We start from the raw sequence: 23,823 nt of genomic DNA on the forward strand, positions 1-23,823 counted from the left end.
AATTGTTATGCACCGAATGTCGATACACCTGCTTTTTTTCTTGCACTTTGGGGTCATGTTCTTGCTGTGGAAGCCTCACATATTGTATGGGGGGGAGACTTCAATTTAGCAGTTCAGTCTTTGGTGGACAGATCGGAGGGGAGTCATCATTACAATACACAAGCTAGAGATGTCTTGCGGGGCATTGTGGAGGAAGCAGGCCTGATTGATAGTTGGAGGTATGCTCACCCGACGGATAGAGAGGGGACGCACTTCACTGCACAGGCTCGCTCCTGGGCGAGACTGGACTATGTCTTCCTCTCCAGAGGGCTGGTAGCAGGGTTGCGGGAGGTGATACACCTGGCCAGAACGTACTCTGATCATTGCCCGGTTAAAGTTGTGTTATCGGTGCCCGGGCTGCACAGGCCGCGGCCGCCCTGGAGGCTCTTCCCCTCCGCCTTGCTGGATCCCGTTTTTAAGGCGGAACTTGGCGAGGAAGTGGAAGCTTTCTTTCCGAGAAATAAAGGATCTGTAGATAGTGTGGAGGTGATATGGGAGGCATTTAAGGTCACGATTAGGGGTGTCACTATCTCCAAGAGCTGTGGGGTGCTTCGGTCTATTGTTCGTACTCTCGCGGGTTTGGAGGCTGACTTAAGACAGCTGGAACGCAGACTGCAGGCTGGTCCGGATTCTGCCCTCATGCATCAGTTTAGGGGTAAGCTTTCAGAGTACGAGGAGGAGGCTGCCAGAGATGCTAAACAAAGGGGGAAATACTGGGTGGCGAGGAAATATTGCGAGGGTGAGAGGCCTGGGAAGGTCCTTGCCGCACTCACGAGACATCAGAGGTATAGTTCGGATGTGTTGGAACTGGACTTGCCGGATGGCACGCATTGTAGAGACACGAAGGAGATTCAGGAGACGTTTATCCACCACTACACTCAGTTGTACACCACTCAGCAACCGGGAGATGTGAGATATGGGGGATTCCTTGATGATCTGGCGCTCTGCTGGTTATCAGACGATCACAGGGCGTTCCTAGGTAGGCCCCTTGAGGAGGAGGAGATTAGAGGCGCCATCATGTCTCTGAACAACGGGAAGGCTACAGGGCTAGACGGTCTTCCCGCCGAATTTTATAAATGTTATGTAGATGTTATGGCTCCAGTTCTCCGTGAGGTCTTTGAAGAGTCCCTTGATGTGGGGAAATTGCCGGGGTCTATGAGGGAGGTTGCTATCACCTCGTTACTCAAGCCGGGTAAGGACCCCCTGGACGTGGGATCCTATAGGCCTCTCTCATTGCTCAACTGTGATGTTAAGATTCTGGCGAAAGTGTTGGCGACACGGCTTTCGGAGCTCATGCCTGTTATTGTCTTGCCTGATCAGTCCGGGTTCGTGCCTGGCCGGGCGACGTCCCACAATCTCCGAACACTGTTTTCCCTAATCCCGACTATAGCTCCGGAGCTCCCGGTAGCCGCCGTTTTCTTAGACGCTACGAAAGCGTTTGATTCTGTGGAGTGGGGTTACCTGATCGATGTCCTATGCAGAATGGGGTTTCCTCGGGTCTTTATCTCGTGGATCAAATTGCTGTATACTGACCCGGTGGCGAGGGTGGTCGTGAATGGTGTGCTCTCCCCCCGGTTTCCTATCACTAGGGGAACCAGGCAGGGATGTCCCCTCTCTCCCCTCCTGTTTGCCATTGCCATAGAGCCCCTAGCCTGTCGGATTCGCCAACTGCACCAACAGAGTGCGTTCAATTGTTTTCAGCGCCAAGTGGGAATCTCGTTGTATGCGGATGATATCACGCTTTATGTGAAAGACCCGCAGGCGAATCTTAACGCGCTTTTGCGAGAGCTTGTTGCCTTTGGAGGTGTCTCTGGGATTCATATCAATTGGCAGAAATCCCAATTTTTCCCGCTCACTGCAGCGGTTCATCGCTTTCCGTTGGACTACCCTCTGGAGTGGTGTGATTCGGAACTGCGATATCTTGGTATTGCGGTTTCTCTGAGCAAAGAGGAGACTATTAGGCTTAACTATGGCGTCGCTATAACTAAACTGGCGGATAACATTACGAGGTGGAAGTCTTTGCCGCTGTCCATGGCAGGCAGGGCATCTCTTATCAAAATGGTGGTCTTACCCCGCTTTTTGTATCTTTTTCAGAATGTTCCGTATTACCCTGGAGCGTATTTTTTTAAACGCCTCCGCTCGGAGCTGATTCGTCTATTCTGGGGGGGTAAACAACCGAGAGTGGCATGGGCTACCCTGACGTTGCCCTATGTCAATGGCGGTTTTGATGTTCCTGACTTCGAACTTTATTATTTGAGCGCTCAAACACACTATGCATACCACTGGATGCGTCCGACACCGTTTATGCCGCAGATTGCGGCTGAACAGTGGGTCGCCCATCCTCTCCCATTGGAAGGCATGGTACTGGGCAATGTTGCCGATGTGGACACGCACCAGACGACGGTAACGTGCACAGTGGATGCTTGGAAACATGTGGCGAGGCTGCTGGGTGTTTCGTTCCTCTACTCACCTGCACTACCCCTAGCGTATCATCCTGCTTTGTCCCTATTACAGGAGACCGGGTTCCAGCGTCTGTGCAAGCGTCTTGGGATGCTTACGTGGGGGAGCCTTTTTCGCGAGGGCACCTTTCGTACCCGTGAACAGTTTTTTGGCGGTGTGATTTGTTCCCCCTTGGAAATGTTTTATTATGTCCGCTTGCGACAAGGCCTGCGGTCCTTACTGCCTGAGTTCCCTAAGGAGCCGGACGTGACCTTACCGCTCCACGTTCTATTGGTTTCTGATGGACGTCATTTGGTTTCTAAACTGTATGGCGCGATTAGACGGCAACGTGTTACGCCGGCTAGTCGGGTGCGGGAGCAATGGAATGCTGAGCTTGGGATTACCATCTCTGACGAACAATGGGCGTACTGTTGTGGTGTGACTGCCAATATCTCCTCTAGTTGCCGTTTGAAAATCATACACTACAAGTTCATACAGCGATTTTATTACACCCCGGCCAGGAAACTTAGATTTAGTTTGTCGGAGGACGATAGGTGTGCCCGTTGCCGGGCAGAGGGTGCCGATTTCCTGCACCTGGCATGGGAGTGTGAGGCCGTCTCGGAGTACTGGGTGCAGGTCCATGCTGCTCTTCAGACTATGACAGAGGATGGGGTACTGTTCGACCCCGTTGTTCTACTATTGGGGTATACTAAGGAAGTGCCAGCCCTCCACCGTAGATTTGTAGACGTGGCCTTACTGTTGGCCAAACGACGAGTGGCTTGCTGTTGGGGGCGGGGCAGAGTGCCAAGGTTCAAAGACTGGTTGGGTGATATCATTTGCTGTCAGGACCACTACAATGTATATGCGGAAATGATGCCCGTGCGCTGTAGGCCTAGGGATTTTTGGAGCCCATTGCAGGTGTACCTCCTTACTAGGGCGGCGCAGGACTCTGACTCTGAGTGTGAGGATCGGGTTGGGGTTGGTTAGTGATGCGATGTTTGTTGGACTACGCTAGCACCTACCGGTCACCATGTTCTGCAGTGAATGGTGATGTCTCTATATTCTATTGCTATGCTGATCATGCAGGTCACACTGTATTGTTCTTGTGGGCGGTATGGTGGGCCGATGACTGCTTTCCTGTGGTGGTGATGGGGGTCTCTCAGCTAACCGAGTACTGAGTGATGGCTCTACATCCGCTGTGTTGCTGCTTTTCTTCCTTCATAACCGAGTGTGTGCTACGGGCCCTTGCCCCTGCTGTCGCCAGCTGTTCTGAGCAGATGCGCTACACGCGGATCGCTTGCTGTTGTTATGTGATCTTCTATTGATGTCTACACTGTACTATGCCTGGACATGGAGCCTGGATTTTTCAGGTCTATTGCTGCATTGCACTATCTCTGAATATTTGTATGTTTGTGAATGTGCCACTACTATCTACTGCTTGTCTTCAAATAAAGGTTTAAAAAAAAAAAAAAAAAAAGGATTTGAAGACAAGCGTGTTGTGTTAGGGTACCTCAGTTCGACTTCCTCAGGAGCAGAAGAAGGTTCTCCAATCCCCTTTGTCACTACCCGTGATCGAAGCACACATAAATATATACCCCATTCCCAAGCACCAACCCGGGGGGAAAAGGGAATGGGATTAAAAGAGAGACTCCTCCCGTTCTGGTGCTTCTTGGTATTTTCTCCTACTCTTATTTCTATTATGGTTGAAGGGCACCTGAAACGAATTAGCACAAGAATTATTAGAGACACACCTTCTACTCATCTTTTCCCAGAATGCTTCTACTCTATAAACTGACAATGCATTTTACCTGTTTACTCTTGGAGGATTACTTCTCTCTGGTAAACATTAAGAATGTCAATCAGGTATTAGGTGTAGTAGAATATCTTCATCAGTTGATTATATCTCTTGAGATCTTTTATACTTTTCAATTAATTCTCTTGTTTTTCTTTTTAAAAGTTCAATTACTATGTAGCTATATATATATATATATTCACTGAAAAAACCAATAGGTTTTACACCAGTTATAGTTAGCTGGAAGTTTTACTCGCATAAAACCATTGAAATTCCCACGTTATAGTTAGTTGGACTCACTATAACTTGCGCGTGCAATGCACTGCTGATGACGTCACATATTACATCACTCATTACATGGTCAGTGACATCACTCATGACCTCACTGATGACACCATCCAGTGAATGTGTGTCTTTCTGAAAAATAAATATTAGTGAGTAATGTTTAAATATTTAAATATATGTATTATTGTTTCACTTTCTGTATAAGTGGCTGCATGGGTTGGTGAGTAGGTACATGTGTATGTATATGGGTTATTAGATGTTTTTCTTAGTATTAGTATGAGTGTTTGTATGGTTTGGTGGGGGTATTACTTAGCACATAGATGCATGAATTACTGACTCTCTCTTTGTATGTGTTTTGAAGACAGCATATGTGCAGGACTGTATGGGTGGATGAGTGTGTATATGTGTGTGTTAGTGAGTGAATGACTGTCTCACTAGTATTTTTATCAGTAACTACATATGTTTTAATCTAGTATATGTGAATATTGATGTATATAAGAGAGTATATGTGAGAGTGAGAGATTCTAAGAGTTCCTGTTTAAATTAGTATGTGTTTCTATAAGTGATTGTTTAAGACAGTAAGTATGTGTGAGTTTCCTTAGAAGTAAAGTGGTAGTGTGTGTATAGCTATATATGCAAATGAATAGATGTTCAATAGTTTATTTGCATGTGTGAGTAACTTTTGGATGCCTGTCAGTGTGTAACAGGATGTATAGGTGTATCACTACATATGATGAGTGAGTATATGTATGAGTGACTATATAGAACTGTTGGTGAATGAGTGGATGTATATATAGATGGTGGAATTATTGAATTTGTTGTTGTAACTGGTATGGGTATCTCCATTTTGTTTGAAAATTTTATTTTCTATTTTTGAATATGTGTTTCAAGGGTTACATTACAGTGAAAGGAGGTCTGTCACTCTGTCACAAGGATGGTGTCATCAGTGATGTCATGAGTGATGTCACTGACCATGTCATGAGTGATGTAATATGTGACGTCATCAGCAGTGCATTGCACGCGCAAGTTATAGTGAGTCCAACTAACTATAACGTGGGAATTTCAATGGTTTTATGCGAGTAAAACTTCCAGCTAACTATAACTGGTGTAAAACCTATGGTTTTTTCAGTGAATTTAATAGTTTTTTTTAATGCTAATTCCTAACTATAACTGGTGTGAAACCTATGGTTTTTTCAGTGAATTTCAATGGTTTTTTAATAGCAAATCTTTATAGGTATTAAAAAGAATACATTTTAAAGCGAATTTTATATTGTATAAATATGTCATTGGTTTTTTTTTTTTTTTTTGTATTTTTCATCCCGGGGCGCTCCCGGGGCGCGTACCGGTGAACGCACGGGTAAGCGCAATGTTACGGCGCGCCCCGGGGTGCGTACAGGTGAGCGTCCCGATAGCGCTATTGCCGCGAACGAAAACAACATCGTGACGTATCGCGTAGCCGCCACGTCTTGCGTCATAAGACACGTATCGCGTAGCCGCGAGATGCGTCTTATGACGCACCGCGTAAGCGCACCCGGAAGCGCATACGATCGCGCAACGTAAGCGCCCCGATGCGCTTACGATACACGCCCCGGGACGTAAGTGCGTCAAGCCATGTGACTTTAAAATAACACTTTTCATTGGTTCAGAACTTTTTTTTTTCCAAATTGTGTGAAACCCACCCATTTCTCTCACTATTGCTTTGTACTTGGAGAGAGCAAGAGCTGTTCTGTGTACTGTCTTCATCTCCTACTTTCCTGATCTACAGCAATGGCTGCAAGGGAGTCATCCAGCAGTGATTCCGACGGATTTTTGGATGAGGACCCTCCTCAACAGAAGAAAAAGGACCATTTCATCTGGAAATTCTATGACATCCCTGAAGGACAAAAAAAAGTCAATGCTCCAAAAGTAACCTGCAAAATATGTGGCAGTACTTTATCCAGAGGCAATCCTCTAAAAAAATATAGCTTCGGAAATGCCAATTTAATCAGGTATGTCAAAAGAAGACACCCAAACATTTTTGCCAGGGAGAGTGTCAGGGAGCTGGCACGGAATTTACCCACAGATGGCGGCAGCACCTCCACTGGTGGAGCAACACCTTCGGGACCACTCCGTAGAAGAATGGTCCCTAACATACAGCCGGTGTTTGCAGGCATCAAATTTCTGTGCACGCAGTGTGACGAACTGCTCTGCTATGGGGAGCAGAGTGTTGAACTCATTGCCATAAAGAAACAAGAACACCGCTGCCCTGCCAGTCCCTAAATTTTCACATTTTTTTGCTCCTGTTGAGCAGTTTTGGAATCCCTGTTTTTGTTTTTCCCCTGAAAAAAATCCCAAAAAAATATAAAATCGTTTTAAAAAGTCTAAAAAAATATAAAACAACAAAAAGAAGAAAAAAAACAGTTCTTTTTAGAACTACCTTTACTTTATAAAAATAAACCTATATTTTTAAAGAATCTGTATCAATCTTTTTTCTGCAGGGTACGCGTACCGGTACGTGCACCGGGGAGTGCACCGGGGAGCGCACAAAAAAAAAAGAAAAAAAAAATTAATGAAGGAGTTAGCATGAGGGAAGAACACAAAGAGAGTAATGTTAAGAGAAAGAGAGCTAGAGGGAGAAACACAGAGGGATTGTTTACTACATAGTGAAAAACAGACAATGTGTAATAGGGTGAAAATGAGAAAAGTAAAATCACTAAACAGGCGAAAGAAGGGAAGAGAGAGGAAGAACACTAAACTAGAGATAGTGAGAGAATGTGAGTGGGTGTTGAAAGAAAACGATAGGACAGAAAAAAATTGAGAATGAACGGTAGTGGCGTAACTGGGATAAATGAATAACGGTGAGGGAGGGTAAGAAAAGACCAGTTAGTATAAGTAAAGAGGGGTGAAAGACAGTGAAAAATTGAATTAGGATAAGAGATGGGGAGTGACAAACACAAAAGACAGAGAAAATAAAGGTAACAGTACCTGAATGGGATGTGTGTGTGTATATGAAGTTTGTGTGTGGGGGGATTTTTTTCTGTGTATGAGGTGTGTGTGTGATGTGTGTGTGTGGTGTATGTCAGAGGTGTGTGTATGTGTTGGGACGGGGTGAGGTGTGTGTGTAGGAGTAAGGTAAATAATTAAGAAAAACAGAATGAGTGAAGAAGCAAAGGAAGAGAACAGAGGGTAAGTGAAGTAAAGAATAGGGACTGAAATAAGTTGAATATGAGAGGGGAAATAGGGAAATTGGAGTAAACATGGAGAATAAGAATAAGTGAGGGAAGCAGAGTAAAGAAACAGGAGTGAGGTTGGTTGAGAAAATATTAGTGAGCTTAAAGCAAAGGGTGATGACAAACTACATTTTTTTAGTCACACTTACCATATAATAAATGTAACTTTAATTACATTTTTTTAGTACATTTTATATCTGTGAAAGAGAGCAGAAAAAATAAGTTATAATTAGTAAAATATGTATTTTAAATTAAAAGATACAAATGAAGGGGTTAAAAATCATAACAGTGTGAAACATAGGAAATGAGAGATAGTAATGGAACCAGAGTAAAAGAAATGGGATGAAGAACGATGAGAGAGGAGCAGTGAAGTTGTTGTAAAAGAAATGATAGAAGGTAGATAAACACAAGTGAACATAACACAAGAAGAGTGAGGCACTGAGGACATATAAGTAGTGAACGAAAAATAGATAGAAAAGGTCAAAACTAAGGAGAAAACAAAGATAAGCGAGGGAGAGTGGGTGATTTATAGTGATAGAGTGCGATAATAGTGCTGAGTGAGTAAACAGGAATTACTAAAAGAGCAAAGGAGGAAAATACGGAAAAGGGAAGTAAAGCAGAGAGACTGAAAGCTGAAAAGTTATGCAAGGGAGAGAGGTGATGCAGACAGTTGAAATGAAAATGAGGGGTTGTCAAAGAAGTGAAGTCAGGGAACGGGGGTTACAGAGAGTGAGAGAAAGACATTATAAGTGAGTTAAAAGAGCTGAAAGAAGACGGAAAAAGGAAAGTGAGTGTCAGAGAATGGGAATACAATTTAATTTACACAATCCAAAGTATAGAATAACTTGTACAACATGTTACATAGTTTATTTTTGCTGTTCTCAGAATGTATTGAATTTCACTTAAAACAGTGAGTTCAAATTACTCATCATATGACAGCGGGAAAAAAAAACACAATCAAAAAGATTGTGTTTAAAAAAAAAACCTTAGATACTAACAAATGACAAATGTACACTAATCTTTGATTGACTTACTTTTCCTTGAGGCCAAATAGTATATCATGGAGGTCCTTTTCTCGTTGCAAAGTACTTTGCTGTTCAGTAAAAAATCCATTTCATCGACTTTCTAGAAGAAAAACTCCAAGAACATCTGAAATATTTTCAATATTTTCATATACTCCTTTTTTCAGTCATGACTCTTTACTCATTCCTGCACCTTTCCATTTGGCCAAATAGTGGTAGTCAGACAAAATATCGAAATTAAAATATCGATATACAATAATATCGATGTTTTAATATCGATGGTATAGTATATCGATGTGCCATAATATCGACAGACAGAATATCGAGATTAAGGTATGTATGTTAGTAATATCGAAATGTTGTTGTTTAGTGTTATGTATTTTATTTTGTTGTTTATATGTTTGCTAAATATGTTTAGAAATGTATGTTTGAAAATTAGTAATTTTGTTAACATTTTGCGTTTTAGTATTAGAGCGGGTTGTGGGTTTATAGGGGAATAGGGTGGGAAGTAATTTAATAATAATTAATTAATTAATATATATTTTTAAATATTTTTTAATTAATAATTAATTGGTAATTAATTAAGACTAATTAGTTAATTACATTAATTAGATTTAATGTGCTAATATATATAATTTAGTGTTATTGTTAATTAATATTTAATTGGTAATTAATTAATATTAATTAGTTAATTAAATTAATTAGATATAATGTGCTGAGATATTTAATTTATTGTTATTGTTAACTAATAATTAATTGGTAATTAATTAATATTAATTAGTTAATTACATTAATTAGATTTATTGTGCTAATATATTTTATTTAGTGTTATTGTTAATTAATAATTAATTTGTAATTAAATAATATTAAGTAGTAAATTGAATTAATTAGAGTTAATGTGTTAATATTTTTAATTTATAATTTTTTGATATTGTTAATTAATAATTAATTGGTAATTAATAATTATTAAGTGAATAAATGAGTTCATTTATTTATGTGTAGTGGGTTGTGTGTTTATAGGGGAGTAGGGTGTTATATAATTACATGTAATTAATTAAAGAGATTGTATTTATTTATTGGTATTTATTGTTAATTAATTGTTAATTAATAAGTGTTAAATAGTTCATTTATACTTACATTAATTTAATAATATTTATTGTTATTAATTGATTAATTGAAACTTTTATTAATTGTTTTTTTTATAATGTTTAGTGTGTTGTGTGTTAGAGGGGGACTAGTGTGGGAAGTAATTTAAACCCTACGCAATCCAACGCTTTCCCTACTTTTGCACCCTCTGGAGTGGGAATAGTAATTTTTAGCCCTACGCTATCCAACGCTTTCCCTACTGTTGCACCCTCTGGAGTGGGAATAGTAATTTTTACCCCTACGCTATCCAACGCTTTCCCTACTGTTGCACCCTCTGGAGTGGGAATAGTAATTTTGACCCCTACGCTATCCAACGCTTTCCCTACTGTTGCACCCTCTGGAGTGGGAATAGTAATTTTTATCTCTACGCTATCCAACGCTTTCCCTACTGTTGCACCCTCTGGAGTGGGAATAGTAATTTAAACCCCTACGCTATCCAACGCATTCCCTACTGTTGCACCCTCTGGAGTGGGAATAGTAATTTTGACCCCTACGCTATCCAACGCTTTCCCTACTGTTGCACTCTCTGGAGTGGGAATAGTAATTTTTACCCCTACGCTATCCAACGCTTTCCCTACTGTTGCACCCTCTGGAGTGGGAATAGTAATTTAAACCCCTACGCTATCCAACGCTTTCCCTACAGTTGCACTCTCTGGAGTGGGAATAGTAATTTAAACCCCTACGCTATCCAATGCTTTCCCTACTGTTGCACCCTCTGGGGTGGGAATAGTAATTTAAACCCCTATGCTATCCAACGCTTTCCCTACTGTTGCACTCTCTGGAGTGGGAATAGTAATTTAAACCCCTACGCTATCCAACGCTTTCCCTACTGTTGCACCCTCTGGAGTGGGAATAGTAATTTTTACTTCTACGCTATCCAACGCTTTCCCTACTGTTGCACCGTCTGGAGTGGGAATAGTAATTTAAACCCCTATGCTATCCAATGCTTTCCCTACTGTTGCACTCTCTGGAGTGGGAATAGTAATATAAACCCCTACGCTATCCAACGCTTTCCCTACTGTTGCACCCTCTGGAGTGGGAATAGTAATTTAAATCCCTACGCTATCCAACGCTTTCCCTACTGTTGCACCCTCTGGAGTGGGAATATTAATTTAAACCCCTACGCTATCCAACGTTTTCCCTACTGTTGCACTCTCTTGAGTGGGAATAGTAATTTTTACCCCTACGCTATCCAACGCTTTCCCTACTGTTGCACCCTCTGGAGTGGGAATAGTAATTTTTACCCCTACGCTATCCAACGCTTTCCCTACTGTTGCATTCTCTGGAGTGGGAATAGTAATTTAAACCCTTACGCTATCCAACGCTTTTTCTACTGTTGTAATATGTGGAGTAAGTATATTTATAAATGGATATGTACAATTTTAAATTTATTTTAAATGTATAGGTATTAGTTATAATATTTTAAATATGTTTTAATGTTTTTATTTGATATTTGTAACATTATTTGTATTTTTAAATTAATTTTAAATTATTATTAATACATTTAAAAAAACAATATTTGTAATTTCGATATTTTTGTACAACGCTATTATTTTTTTGATATTTTTGTACTTACCATTATGTAGATATAACTTCGATATTTTTGATTTCGATATTTTTGTGTCGATATTTTTGTATGTCGATATTATTTCATAGATTCCAAATAGTGTCAGATGTATGAGTATTTATCAGTACTCCTCCCGTCTTCATAGGCCAATTACCTTTACCTAAATTTTGGCTGTAAAAACACTAGGTATGAATTTATAAAGCCAAAAGGCAAACGTTGTTTGAAAGTCAAATGAGTGTTGTTACATTGGGTCCAACCTTTAGAAGTTTTTAAATAGCATGTGTAATGCCCTGATGTTGTAGAAGGACCGTCATGAAAAATAATAGCTACAGTTGCAAAGGTTCTTCCTGATATCGATAATTGAGAAGCCACAAAATTTTTAATAGAAGTTGTCAATTTAGTTCCATCAGGTCTACATCGTTGGAACATTAAAATGACATAGTGACCATAATTTTGTAGAAATAATGTGGACAGCATTGTAGACTTACATTGGGTACACACCATATTGTGATCAGCTGCTTTAACTAGATTATTAAAAGGCACTGATTTGCAGTCTGGTAAAGTCAAATATATAAATCTTTCACTGTCTATTCTAGTAGTACTTGATGAAGCACAGTTATCACAGTCATGTTGCCATTGATAAGAAAGGTTAAAAAGATTTTTTATATCTACTCCTTCATCTTCCAATACATCAAACATATACATTAAAAATTCCTGACAATCCTGCTGAATTATCTGTGAAAATTGATTTTGACCTGAACATATGTCTACAAGATTCCTAATTTCTGAAACACTTTCTATTTTTCCTCTATCACTACTACATTTCTCTAACACAGAATACAATAAACAGCACAATGTTTGTTCCCGATTTTCGACAATCTGTTTTTGTAAATTTTGAAGAAAAAACCCAACATTAACTACTACATTAGCATAGCAGTTGACACCAGAACTGTTTTCAAACTGAAATCCAACAACATCCTCAACAGAATCCTTTTTCCTTCTGCTTACAATTACAGTTTCATCTACTTTTTGTCTTTTTGCTACTCCCTCACTGCAATTACTCTCATTTCTTCTTTTTCGGCCTACCACACAATTTTCAATCAGAGGATATTGAGGCAAATGTGGAGCATACTCTCTTCTTAACCTATTGTATTCTTTAACACAATCTAGATCTGCACAAATCTTTGTTTCGTCACACTCAATCAAGTACAATCCTGATAAAGTTCTGACTCGTGATAAAGCCACATATGCCATACCCTCTTTAAACACAGAACTTCCAATGTTCACCAAAGCGCTATCTACACTTAAACCTTGAGATTTATGAATTGTCACCGCATATGCCAAACAAATAGGAAACTGTTTTCGGCGAACATATAAGTCTTTCACGAGCAAAAATGTAGCTGAAATACGACAAATTTGTTCTATTTCATCAATGCCATCAAATTTAATTTTTATAATTTCAATTCCATCTCTATTTTTGTAATTCACAAAACCAACAACATGACCCATTGCTCCATTTACCAGACCTCTTTCAACATTTATAATTATGAATTTACTTAGGTTTCATCACATACACTTTTTTATATTTCTACTTCCAGCCTGATACCATACACTGCCCAAAGTTAACTTCACTGTTAAAAAATCAAAACTACCTGTCTGAATTTAAACCCAACAGTGCCCTATCTCTACTGATATCTTTATTTTTATGCAATTTACAGCAACATAATGGAAGGAGATCAAAATAAATGTAATATTTCATTCGAACTTGATCTTCAGGACAATCCAGAGGAAGAGAATAACGTTTCAGATTTTTTGGATCAGTCTCTTGATAAAGAGTTTCTGAAATATGTGGAAGAAATGTAATCATGTAATCCAAATGAGGACATTCCCGACGACATAATGTTGGAATTCTTATTAAATTTTGAAAAATCAGAGCAATACATTTATATTTAATAATTAAAAATTGTTCCAGACATTATTCTTTTTTATATGTAATCAATGAAATAGTACCAAAATGAATATAATATAATGTGAGACTTATAGTATACTGTGCAACTTTTTTGTTTTACATACTAATTTTCCTAATAGATACTTCCTTTCTCCCACTATATTATCTCCAAAGTGTATTTGACATCTCTTTTTCATCTCCTGCCTCCATGTTCTTTATGTTTTCCTGACAGACTATGGTATGCATTCCATATACCACAATAACTTCTATAACAACATGCAAAATATCTACAGAGTAAGCGGTGTACATTGAATTTAAGACTCTGCATTGGTACCTACATGTTGGTACTTAAATCACCCACACAACACAACAACTCTATTCAGAGATACCCTACCTCTAAGCACTTTAAATTATTATTTTAGTGTTTCACTGAGTTTTCCCCATGTGTGGGGGTGGGGGAGGTGTGTGTGGGGGATGTGCGGGGTGTGTCTTTGAGGTGTGTATGTGTGTGTGTCTGGGGGGATGAGGTGTATATCTGTGTGGGATATGTGGGTGTGGGTGGGGATGTGGGTGTGTAAAGTGTGTGTGTGGGTGTGTGGGGTGTTTCGGTGTAGGTGGAAGTGTGGGTGTGTGAGGTGTGTTTGGGGTCTGTGTGGTTGTGGGGAGTATGTGTATAGGATGTGTGTGTATGTGTGAGATGTGTGGATGTGTCTGTGAGGTGTGCGTGTGTGTGTGGGGGGGAGGTGTGTGGGATGTGTGAGGTGTGTCTGTGAGGTATCTGTGTGTGCGTGTGTGTGTTGGGGGGGTGAGGTGTGTGTGTGTGTCTAGGTGTGTGGGATGTGTGGTTGTGGGTGTGGATGTATAAGGTGTCGGTGTAGGGCTGTGGGGTGTTTGGGTGTGGGTGGAGGTGTGCGTGTGTAAGGTGTGTGTGGGGGGTGTGTGACTGTGGGGGTGTAGGGTTGTGTGCGTGTGGGTGTGTGTGGAACGTACTTGTAGGTACCTAAAACAGCCACAGAACCCAAAAGCTCTTTTCAGAGCTACCCTACCTGTAATCACTCAAAATGATTATTTTACACTATTATTTTCATTATTTTTCACCAAAGTACGCTCACCGGTACGCTCCCCGGTGCGCATACCAGGCGCTCCCCCCGCGAAAATCAAAAAGAAAATTAAATTTTTTTTTACCCGAGGGACCCTTTTATGGCCCCCACATCAAACCTAGGGGGCCAGGGGGGTCTACCCTGCCCCCTTTTCATTATTTTCCCTTTTGTTTTTACCACCTCTTGTGTCTCGATCCTACCGAGACACAAGATGGCGGCCGCTGCGGACTGTTTCGAATGTTTACAGACACCCGAGAGCCAATCAGCTTGCCGTGCGCAAGTCGCGAGGCGCGACCGGAGCGCTCCCCGGTATGCGTACCGGGGCGTGGCTCTAGATATATAAATTTCTTTGAACCTAAATTACTCAAAATCCTCTGGAGCACATATCTTGAGACATAGCAAAGGCACATCGGGCTACCAGTCCCTACAATTTTGCCAAGTTTGGTGAAAATCCATTCAGCCGTTCGAGCTAAAAGTGCGACAGACCGCCCTATGGAAATTAACATGGGGAAAACACGTTTTGGGACCCCCCTTTTATCTCGGCCCCCACTTGACGAATGCCCCCCAAACTTTCAGGGAAGGAGTGGAGCGCCGCGAGGCAAAGTTGCTGAAAAATTCAGGCTGATTCCTCAACCGACGCCAAAGTTATCCCAAATAGAATGTTGCGATTTCCCTATGGAAATCGATCCTAACTATAACTACCTACTGGCGACCGCCAGTAGGTAATATATATATATATATATATTTATATATATATATATATATTCACTGAAAAAATCATAGGTTATAGACCATATATAGTTAGGAATTAGCATTTACAAAACCTTATTTTACTCACACAAAACCATTGAAATTCCATATATAGTTAGTTGCACTAACTATATATCGCGCACCCGCAATCCACTGCTGATGATGTCACATATTACATCATTCATGACATGGTCAGTGACATCACTGATGACATCACTGATGACATCTCAAATGACATCACTGATGACATCACTGATGACATCTCATTTGACATTACTGATCACATCACTGATGACATCATTCATGTGATGATACGATGAACCTCTTCAGACTCTAATATAACCTTAGATACACTCAGTGTAAACAGACACTCACAGACTGTCACTCATCCATGGAGTTACTCACACACCTAGTCAGTCTTGCAAAGAATCAATCACACCTCCATTTCCTCAACTATATAGATATACACACCTTACTTATTGGAACATATAATAACACATATTTACTCTGTTATACAATCCCTGGTACAAGTTCACAATAATCCATACAGCCACTCACACATTCACTGGCTCTTATGCACAGTTATTTATATATGTCAACTATCACATGTACTGTGTTTTACATATGTACTTACTTTGACATGTAGCACTGAGATATCCATTCACTCACCAATACACTCATGCACACAGTCAACCGCCCATACAGCTGTTTCCACATGCACTTTTGAACCCATACATCTAGTGAATCAACTGCTCACACATCTATGCACAGAGTCATACACCTCCCAGACACCCACACACACACTCAGTCTCCCATACAAATACTTGGGCAACTAATCAATAACCCATATAGTTACTCATATAGCTAATGATCAACACATGCATCAGATTACAAAACAACAGACACAATGATGCACAATTTAAAACAGTTTAGTCACTAACCCATGCACTCAGTGAGACACATTTAATCAGTCACTTATACAGTCAGTCATGCACCTACTAAATCCTTCATCCAGACACTTATACATCCACTCATTCTTCAATATGTAAGACATATTTTAACTTTACAGAAACATACAGTCACTGGATGTTGTCATCAGTGATGTCATCAGTGATGTCATTTGAGATGTCATCAGTGATGTCATCAGTGATGTCACTGACCATGTCATGAATGATGTAATATGTGACATCATCAGCAGTGGATTGCGGGTGCGCAATATATAGTTAGTGCAACTAACTATATATGGAATTTCAATGGTTTTGTGTGAGTAAAATAAGGTTTTGTAAATGCTAATTCCTAACTATATATGGTCTATAACCTATGGTTTTTTCAGTGAATTTTCAAGGTTTTGTAAATGCTAATTCCTAACTATATATGGTCTATAACCTATGGTTTTTTCAGTGAATTTCATAGGTTTTTTAATAGCAAATCTTTATAGTTTTAAAAAATAATACATTTTAAATCGAATTTTATATTGTATAATTATGTCATTTATTTTTTTTAATTCTTTTTGGTGCGCTCCCGGGGCGCGGACCGGTGAACGCACGGGTAAGCGCAATCTTGGGCTGGGCGCGTACTGATGAGCGTCCCGATAGCGCTATTGCCGCGAACGAAAACAACATCGTGACGTATTGCGTAGCCGCCACGCCTTGCGTCATAAGACACGTATCGCGTAGCCGCGAGATGCGTCTTACGACGCACCGCGTAAGCGCACCCGGAAGCGCATACGATCGCGCAACGTAAACGCCCTGATGCGCTTACGAAACACGCCCCGGGACGCGCCCCGGGGCGCGTAGCGTAAGCGCGTCAAACCATGTGACTTTAAAATAACACTTTTCATTGGTTCAGAACTTTTTTTTTTCCAAATTGTGTGAAACCCACCCATTTCTCTCACTATTGCTTTGTACTTGGAGAGAGCAAGAGCTGTTCTGTGTACTTTGTTCATCTCCTACTTTTCTGATCTACAGCAATGGCTGCAAGAGAGTCATCCAGCAGTGATTCAGACAGATTTTTAGATGAGGACCCTCCTCAGCAGAAGAAAAAACCCCATTTCATCTGGAAATTTTATGACATCCCTGAAGGACAAAAAAAAGTCAACGCTCCAAAAGTAACCTGCAAAATATGTGGTAGTAGTTTATCCAGAGGCAATCCTCTGAAAAAATATAGTTTTGGAAATGCTAATTTAATCAGGCATGTGAAAAGAAGACACCCTAACAACTTTGCCAGGGAGAGTGTCAGAGAGCTGGCACAGAATTTACCCACAGAGGGCGGCAGCACCTCCACTGGTGGAGCAACACCTTCGGGACCACCCCGTGGAAGAATGGTCCCTAACATTCAGCCGGTGTTTGCAGGCATCAAATTTCTGTGCACGGAGTGTGACGAACTGCTCTGCTATGGGGAGCAGAGTGTTGAACTCATTGCCATAAAGAAACAGCAACACCGCTGCCCTGCCAGTCCCTAAATTTTCACATTTTTTTGCTCCTGTTGAGCAGTTTTGGAATCCCTGTTTTTGTTTTTCCCCTGACAAAAATCCCAAAAAAATATAAAATCGTTTTAAAAAGTCTAAAAAAATATAAAACAACAAAAACAAAAAAAAGTTCTTTTCAGAACTACCTCCAATTTATAAAAAAATGCTATTTTTTTTTTTTAAAAGTGTCATTTTTTATCTCCATGGTACGCTCCCCCGTACGCTCCCCGGTGCGCGTACCTGGCGCTCCCCCTGCGAAAATCTAATTTTTGTAAAAAAATTTTTTTTTACCCGCGGGACCCTTTTATGGCCCCCACATCAAAACTAGGGGGTCAGGGGGGTGTACCCTGCCCCCTTTTGCTCATTTCCCCCTTTGATTTTTGCCACCTCTTGTGTCTCAATCCTACCGAGACACAAGATGGCGGCCGCTGTGGACTGTTTCGAATGTTTACAGACACCCGAGAACCAATCAGCTTGCCGTGCGCAAGTCGCGTGGCGCACCCGGAGCGCTCCCCGGTACGCACACCGGGGCGCGGCTCTAGATATATATCTTTTTTTAAACCTAATTTACTCAAAATTCACAGGAGCATATATCTTGAGACCTAGCAAAGGCACATCGGGCAAACAATATCTACAATTTTGCCAAGTTTCGTGGAAATCCATTCAGCCGTTCGGGCTAAAAGTGAGGCCAACCGCCCTATGGAAATTAACATGGGAAAAACACGTTTTGGGACCCCCCTTTTTTCTCAGCCCCCCCTTGACAAACCCCCCCCAAATTTTCAGTTGCTGCTCAGAAACAAAATGTTCCATTTTCCTGAAAATTTCAGCCAATTCCGTCCACAAACGCCAAAGTTATTAGACATAGAATTTTCAAAAATCCCATAGAGAAAAAATCCTAACTATATATACCTACTGGCGACCGCCAGTAGGTAATATATATATATATATATATATATATATATATATATATATATGTATATATATATATATATATATATATATATATATATATATATTCACTGAAAAAACCATAGGTTTCAGGCCTTATATAGTTAGGAATTAGCATTTAAAAAACCTTTAAAATTATAAGTTTTAGGGGTGTTATAGTTAGCTGGACATTTCACTCATACAAAACCATTGAAATTGCTCCTATATAGTTAGTTGTGCTAACTATATTTTGCACACCCGCAATCCACTGTTGATGATGTCACATATTACATCATTCATGACATGGTCAGTGACATCACTGATGACATCTCAAATGACATCACTGATGACATCACTGATGACATCATCTCACTCTGACTTTCATCTTTGTGAGAGGAAGACCTTTTTTGATATTTCAGCAATGGCTTCATTGGTAGCTTCAGCTGGTGGACCCCCACCACCACCACCACCTCCTCATGGGAAGAGAGGACCACCTCCCCAGTTCATCAGCAACACAGAGGAGGAAGAGGATGAGCAAGAGGAAGAGGAGACAGAAGGACCACAATTTTTACAAGAGCAGCCCCGGGTTTCTCATCGGAAAACCAGTTTTATTTGGCAGGTTTTTTTTATCCCTGAAGGGCAGAAGAAAGTAAATGCCAGATATGTCACCTGCCTCATATGTAAGGAGAAGTTATCTAGAGGCACCTTAAAAAAGTATAGCTTCGGTAACTACACCATGCATCGTCACATGAGCAGGTGGCATCCATTAAACTACAGCCGGGCAGAGATGCGTGACTAGCAGGACAACCTCACAGATATCTTTGACAGCAGCAGAGGCACGGGAAACCGTGCCAAACATTCAGGACAACTTTGTCCATATGAAGTTTACCTGCTTGTATTGTGGTGCATTACTGTCTTGTGGCAATATGAGTATTACCTTAATCAACCGAGCTTATGAAAATCACAATTGCCCTAAACGCCCCAGACAGTAATTTTTTTTTGTTGCTCCTGCTGAGCCCTTTCCAATGCCTGTTTTTTGTTGTTTCCCCTCCATCAAAAACCAAAAAAAACATAAAACTGTTAAAAAAAAAAATATATATATAAAACAACAAAAACATTAAAAAAAAAGTTCTTTTCAGACCTACCTCCCCTTTCAAAAAAAATTGCTAGAATGTTTAGCACTCTAGCAAGCTCTATTTCTTTTGGTTCGCTTCCCCGTTCGCTTCCCGGTTCGCGAACCGGGAGCGAACCAAAAAAAAATTTCAAAAAAAAAAAGAAGAGTTAGTATAAGGGAAGTAAACAGAGAGTAATGTTAAAAGAAAGACAGCTATAGGGAGTAAACCAGAGATACTGTTTAATAGATCTATTTACCGAAGAAAAGATGGAAGAGGGTATAATTGTGAAAAACAAAATAAAAAAGGAGGTGAAAGAAAAAAAAGAGAGTAGAACAATAACAAAGAAGAGTTTCTTGGAGAATGTGAGTGAATGTTCAAAATAAGATTAAAACATGTGGAATAACAGAGAGAAAAAACAGAAAACAGAAAAGAAAAAATAACAGAAAAAGATTAATTGAAACAGCAAAGAAATGTAAATAACATAGAGCCATATCATCAACATAGCCAATAAAAGTTTTGCAGCTTTTATCGGCAGAAATGTGTCGCTAAAGCCGCTTTTGCGGCAGAAAACTGCCGCTAAAACCACTTTTGCAGCAGTTTTCTGCCAATAAAAACAGCAATAATTTTATTGGCTGTGTTCATAATATGCCCCTTAGTGTGCTTCAACTACACAGAGAAAGCATTATGAACAAGTAGTGAAAGAGTGATCAGTCAAAGACACTAAGAGTAATAGAGACGGAGTGAGTGAACAAGAGTGAGGAACTATGAGAAGAGAGGGACTGAGAAAAAGAGTGGAAGGAGTTGAGTAAGTAGGTAATAGAGAAAGGAATGAGGAAAGTAGCAAAGGCAGGAAACTGAGGGTTAAAGAAATGAAGCTGTGGAACTAATAGTAGGTGAATGTGATAGAAATGTAACGAAAAGAGTACAAAACATTTACCTTATAATTGTCGTTAACTTACTCACTTTTTATTTTTATACTTTCAATCTGTGAAAGAGAGAACAAACATTTGAAAAATATTAAAACATGTATTTAAAAATTAGAAAAGACAAGGGAAAAGATTGAAGGACAAACAGTTTTTCAACAACTTTGACACTTACAGAAGCTTCTGCTTCTCCAGGCCCCCTACACAGTCCTAAAGATATACATTTTAAACTAACAGTATCTTGATGCAGATGAAGTGAGGCCTATCTTAAAACATGGTGCATCTTTTGCACTGCTGTTGTCTCACAAAAGTGTCGCAAGACACTAACATTTTAAATGATTGTTTCAGGATGCCAATAAGATGTGTCCTATCCAGAGGTTTGTTTGAGGTGAGGCCTACTCAGGGTTCCAAATGAAATTTCGAGTTGTTGAAGAGGACAGAGGACATAATACATGTGAAGGCCTACCAATGAAGTAAGTCATGTCCACTTCACTCTTGAACAAAGGCCAGACCTCTTCTGTGTCCGTGGACAGACCTAAAGTTCATCTGCACAATGTCATTCGTAAACTTAGGAAACACTGGTGATGTAATTGAAAAATGTGGAGTTTCTTTTCCTCATTTCACAATCACATCACCTGTGTTGCCTTTGGTTAGGTATCTCATAGTGCAGATGGAGTCTAGCATATCAAAGAGTACATAGAAGTTGAGCAGTATATACAACAATTTTGACATTTACAGAAGACTTAGCTTCTTATCTTGTTGGAGATGAAGTCAGGCCTGTCTTGCAACATGGTGCATCTTTTGCATCACTGCTGCATCGGTTTCATGTGGCACGGGTTTTTTACAGCATGACACATCTGCCTAGATGCATCAATTTGTAATTTTGTCGCCTCATAGCAAATCTTTTGCACCGCCGCTGCATCACAAAAGTGACGCACAGTGGCGCAAAAGAGGCATACACCTATCATAAATCTGTCCCTAACATTTGAAATGATTGATTCAGGATGACGATAAGGTGTGGCCTCTCCAGAGGTTTGTTTAAGGTGAGGCCTACTCAGGATTGCATATCAAATTTATGCTTGTTGAAGAATACAGAGGAGATAATACATGTGAAGGCCTACCAATGAAGTACATCATGTCCACTTCACTCTTGAACAAAGGCCAGACCTCTTCTGTGTCCGTGGACAGACCTAAACTTCATCTGCACAATGTCATTCGTAAACTTAGGAAACACAGGTGATGTAATTGAAAAATGTGGAGTTTCTTTTCCTCATTTCACAATCACATCACCTGTGTTGCCTTTGCTTAGGTATCTCATAGTGCAGATGTAGTCCAGCATATGAAACAGTACCCAGAAGTGCAGCACTGCATGCAACAACTTTGACACTTACAAAAGCTTCAGCTTCTGCATGCCCCCTACACAGTGCTAATTATATACATTTTAAACTGATGGTATCTTGCTGGAGATGAACTGAAACCTATCTTGCAACATGGTGCATCTTTTACACAAAAGTGACCCACAGCGGAGCAAAAGAGGCGCACGGCCATCATAAATCTGACCCTAACATTTTAAATGATTGTTTCAAGATGCCGATAAGGTGTAACCTATCCACAGATTTGTTTCAGGTAAGTCCTACTCAGAGTTGCAGATGAAATTTAGGTTTGTTGAAGAATACAGAGGAGATAATACATGTGCAGGCCTACCAACGAAGTGAGTCATGTCCACTGCACTCTTGAACAAATGTCAGACCTCCTCTGTCTCCAGGAACAGGCCTAAACCTCATCTACACAATGTGATGTGTAATGTTAGGAAACACAGGTAATATCATTGAAAAACGTGCAATTTTTTTTGCTCATTCCACAATCATATCACCTGTGTTTCCTTTGCTTAGGTATCTCATTGTGGAAATGTAGTCTATCATATGAAAGACTACGTAGAATATGAGCACTGTATGCAACAACTTTGACACTTACAGAAGCCTCACCTTCTCCATGCCTCCTACACAGTTCTACATGTACATCATAAATGCAAACAGTACAGAATTAATTATACATGTTAAATGGTTTATTTTTGCTGTTCTCAGAATGTATCAAATTTCACTAAAAACAGTGACTTGAAGGTATTCATCATATAACAGCGGGGAAAAAAACAACACAATCAAAATGATTGTGTTTAAAAAACCCATACAACATAACAAATCAGAATTCAGAACTCCTTAAAGTTAACTTACTTTCCATGACGTCGAAGGATGTCCTATGAACAGCTTACACTCTGTTGTGCTGTTATTACTTTCAGCCCGCCACTTTCTGAAAGAAAACCTCCATCGTTTTGAAAAATATGTTACATACAATAAATGACTTCTCGCTCTCTACCACACGTTTCCACAAGGCCAAATCATGTCAGAGCCATTTATAACTCTTGATATTCTTGTAAGCCAATCCCGTCATGTTGTATTTCCGCAACTTTCAGAATTAAAATGTTGAAGATCATTTTCACAATCCTGGACTACTAATATCTTACCCTTCTTGCTCACTCATGTTCTACATTTCCTATGACACTGATACTGCTTACTATGAAGCAGACTTACACTACCTCTATGACTACTACAATTATTTAATTCTCTACATCACTTTTAATCACAAAGCAATATAAAACAGTAGACAGCATTGCAGACTTACATTCCCTCTACTCCATGTTTTGATTGACTGCTTGAATTAGCTTATAAAAAGAAATAGTTTTTCTGAACTCATTCAAAGTGCAGTTATTTTTCCATGATGTCCAGTGTTATGGTAAGAAGTTATGTCTGTGTACTACACTTATCCTCAAGGCCAAATCGTGTAGGTGCCATTAGAACTTCTTGAAATTCCTCAGAGCACATCCCGAGATTCTTTCCCTAAAATTTTGGTTTTAAAAACACCAGGTAAGAATTTTTAAGGTCATACGGCAATTTTTAAAAAAAAATTAAAACAGAATCGTTGCAGAATGACCAGCCATTTCTAGACTTTAAATAAGCTGTGTAATGTCCTGATGTTATTGAAGGACCGTCATGATATATAATTGCTACAGTTACAAAAGTCCTTCCTGATATTGACA

The sequence above is a fragment of the Lissotriton helveticus genome, chromosome 6 (genome assembly GCF_964261635.1).
Source record: "Lissotriton helveticus chromosome 6, aLisHel1.1, whole genome shotgun sequence".
NCBI lineage: Eukaryota > Metazoa > Chordata > Amphibia > Caudata > Salamandridae > Lissotriton > Lissotriton helveticus.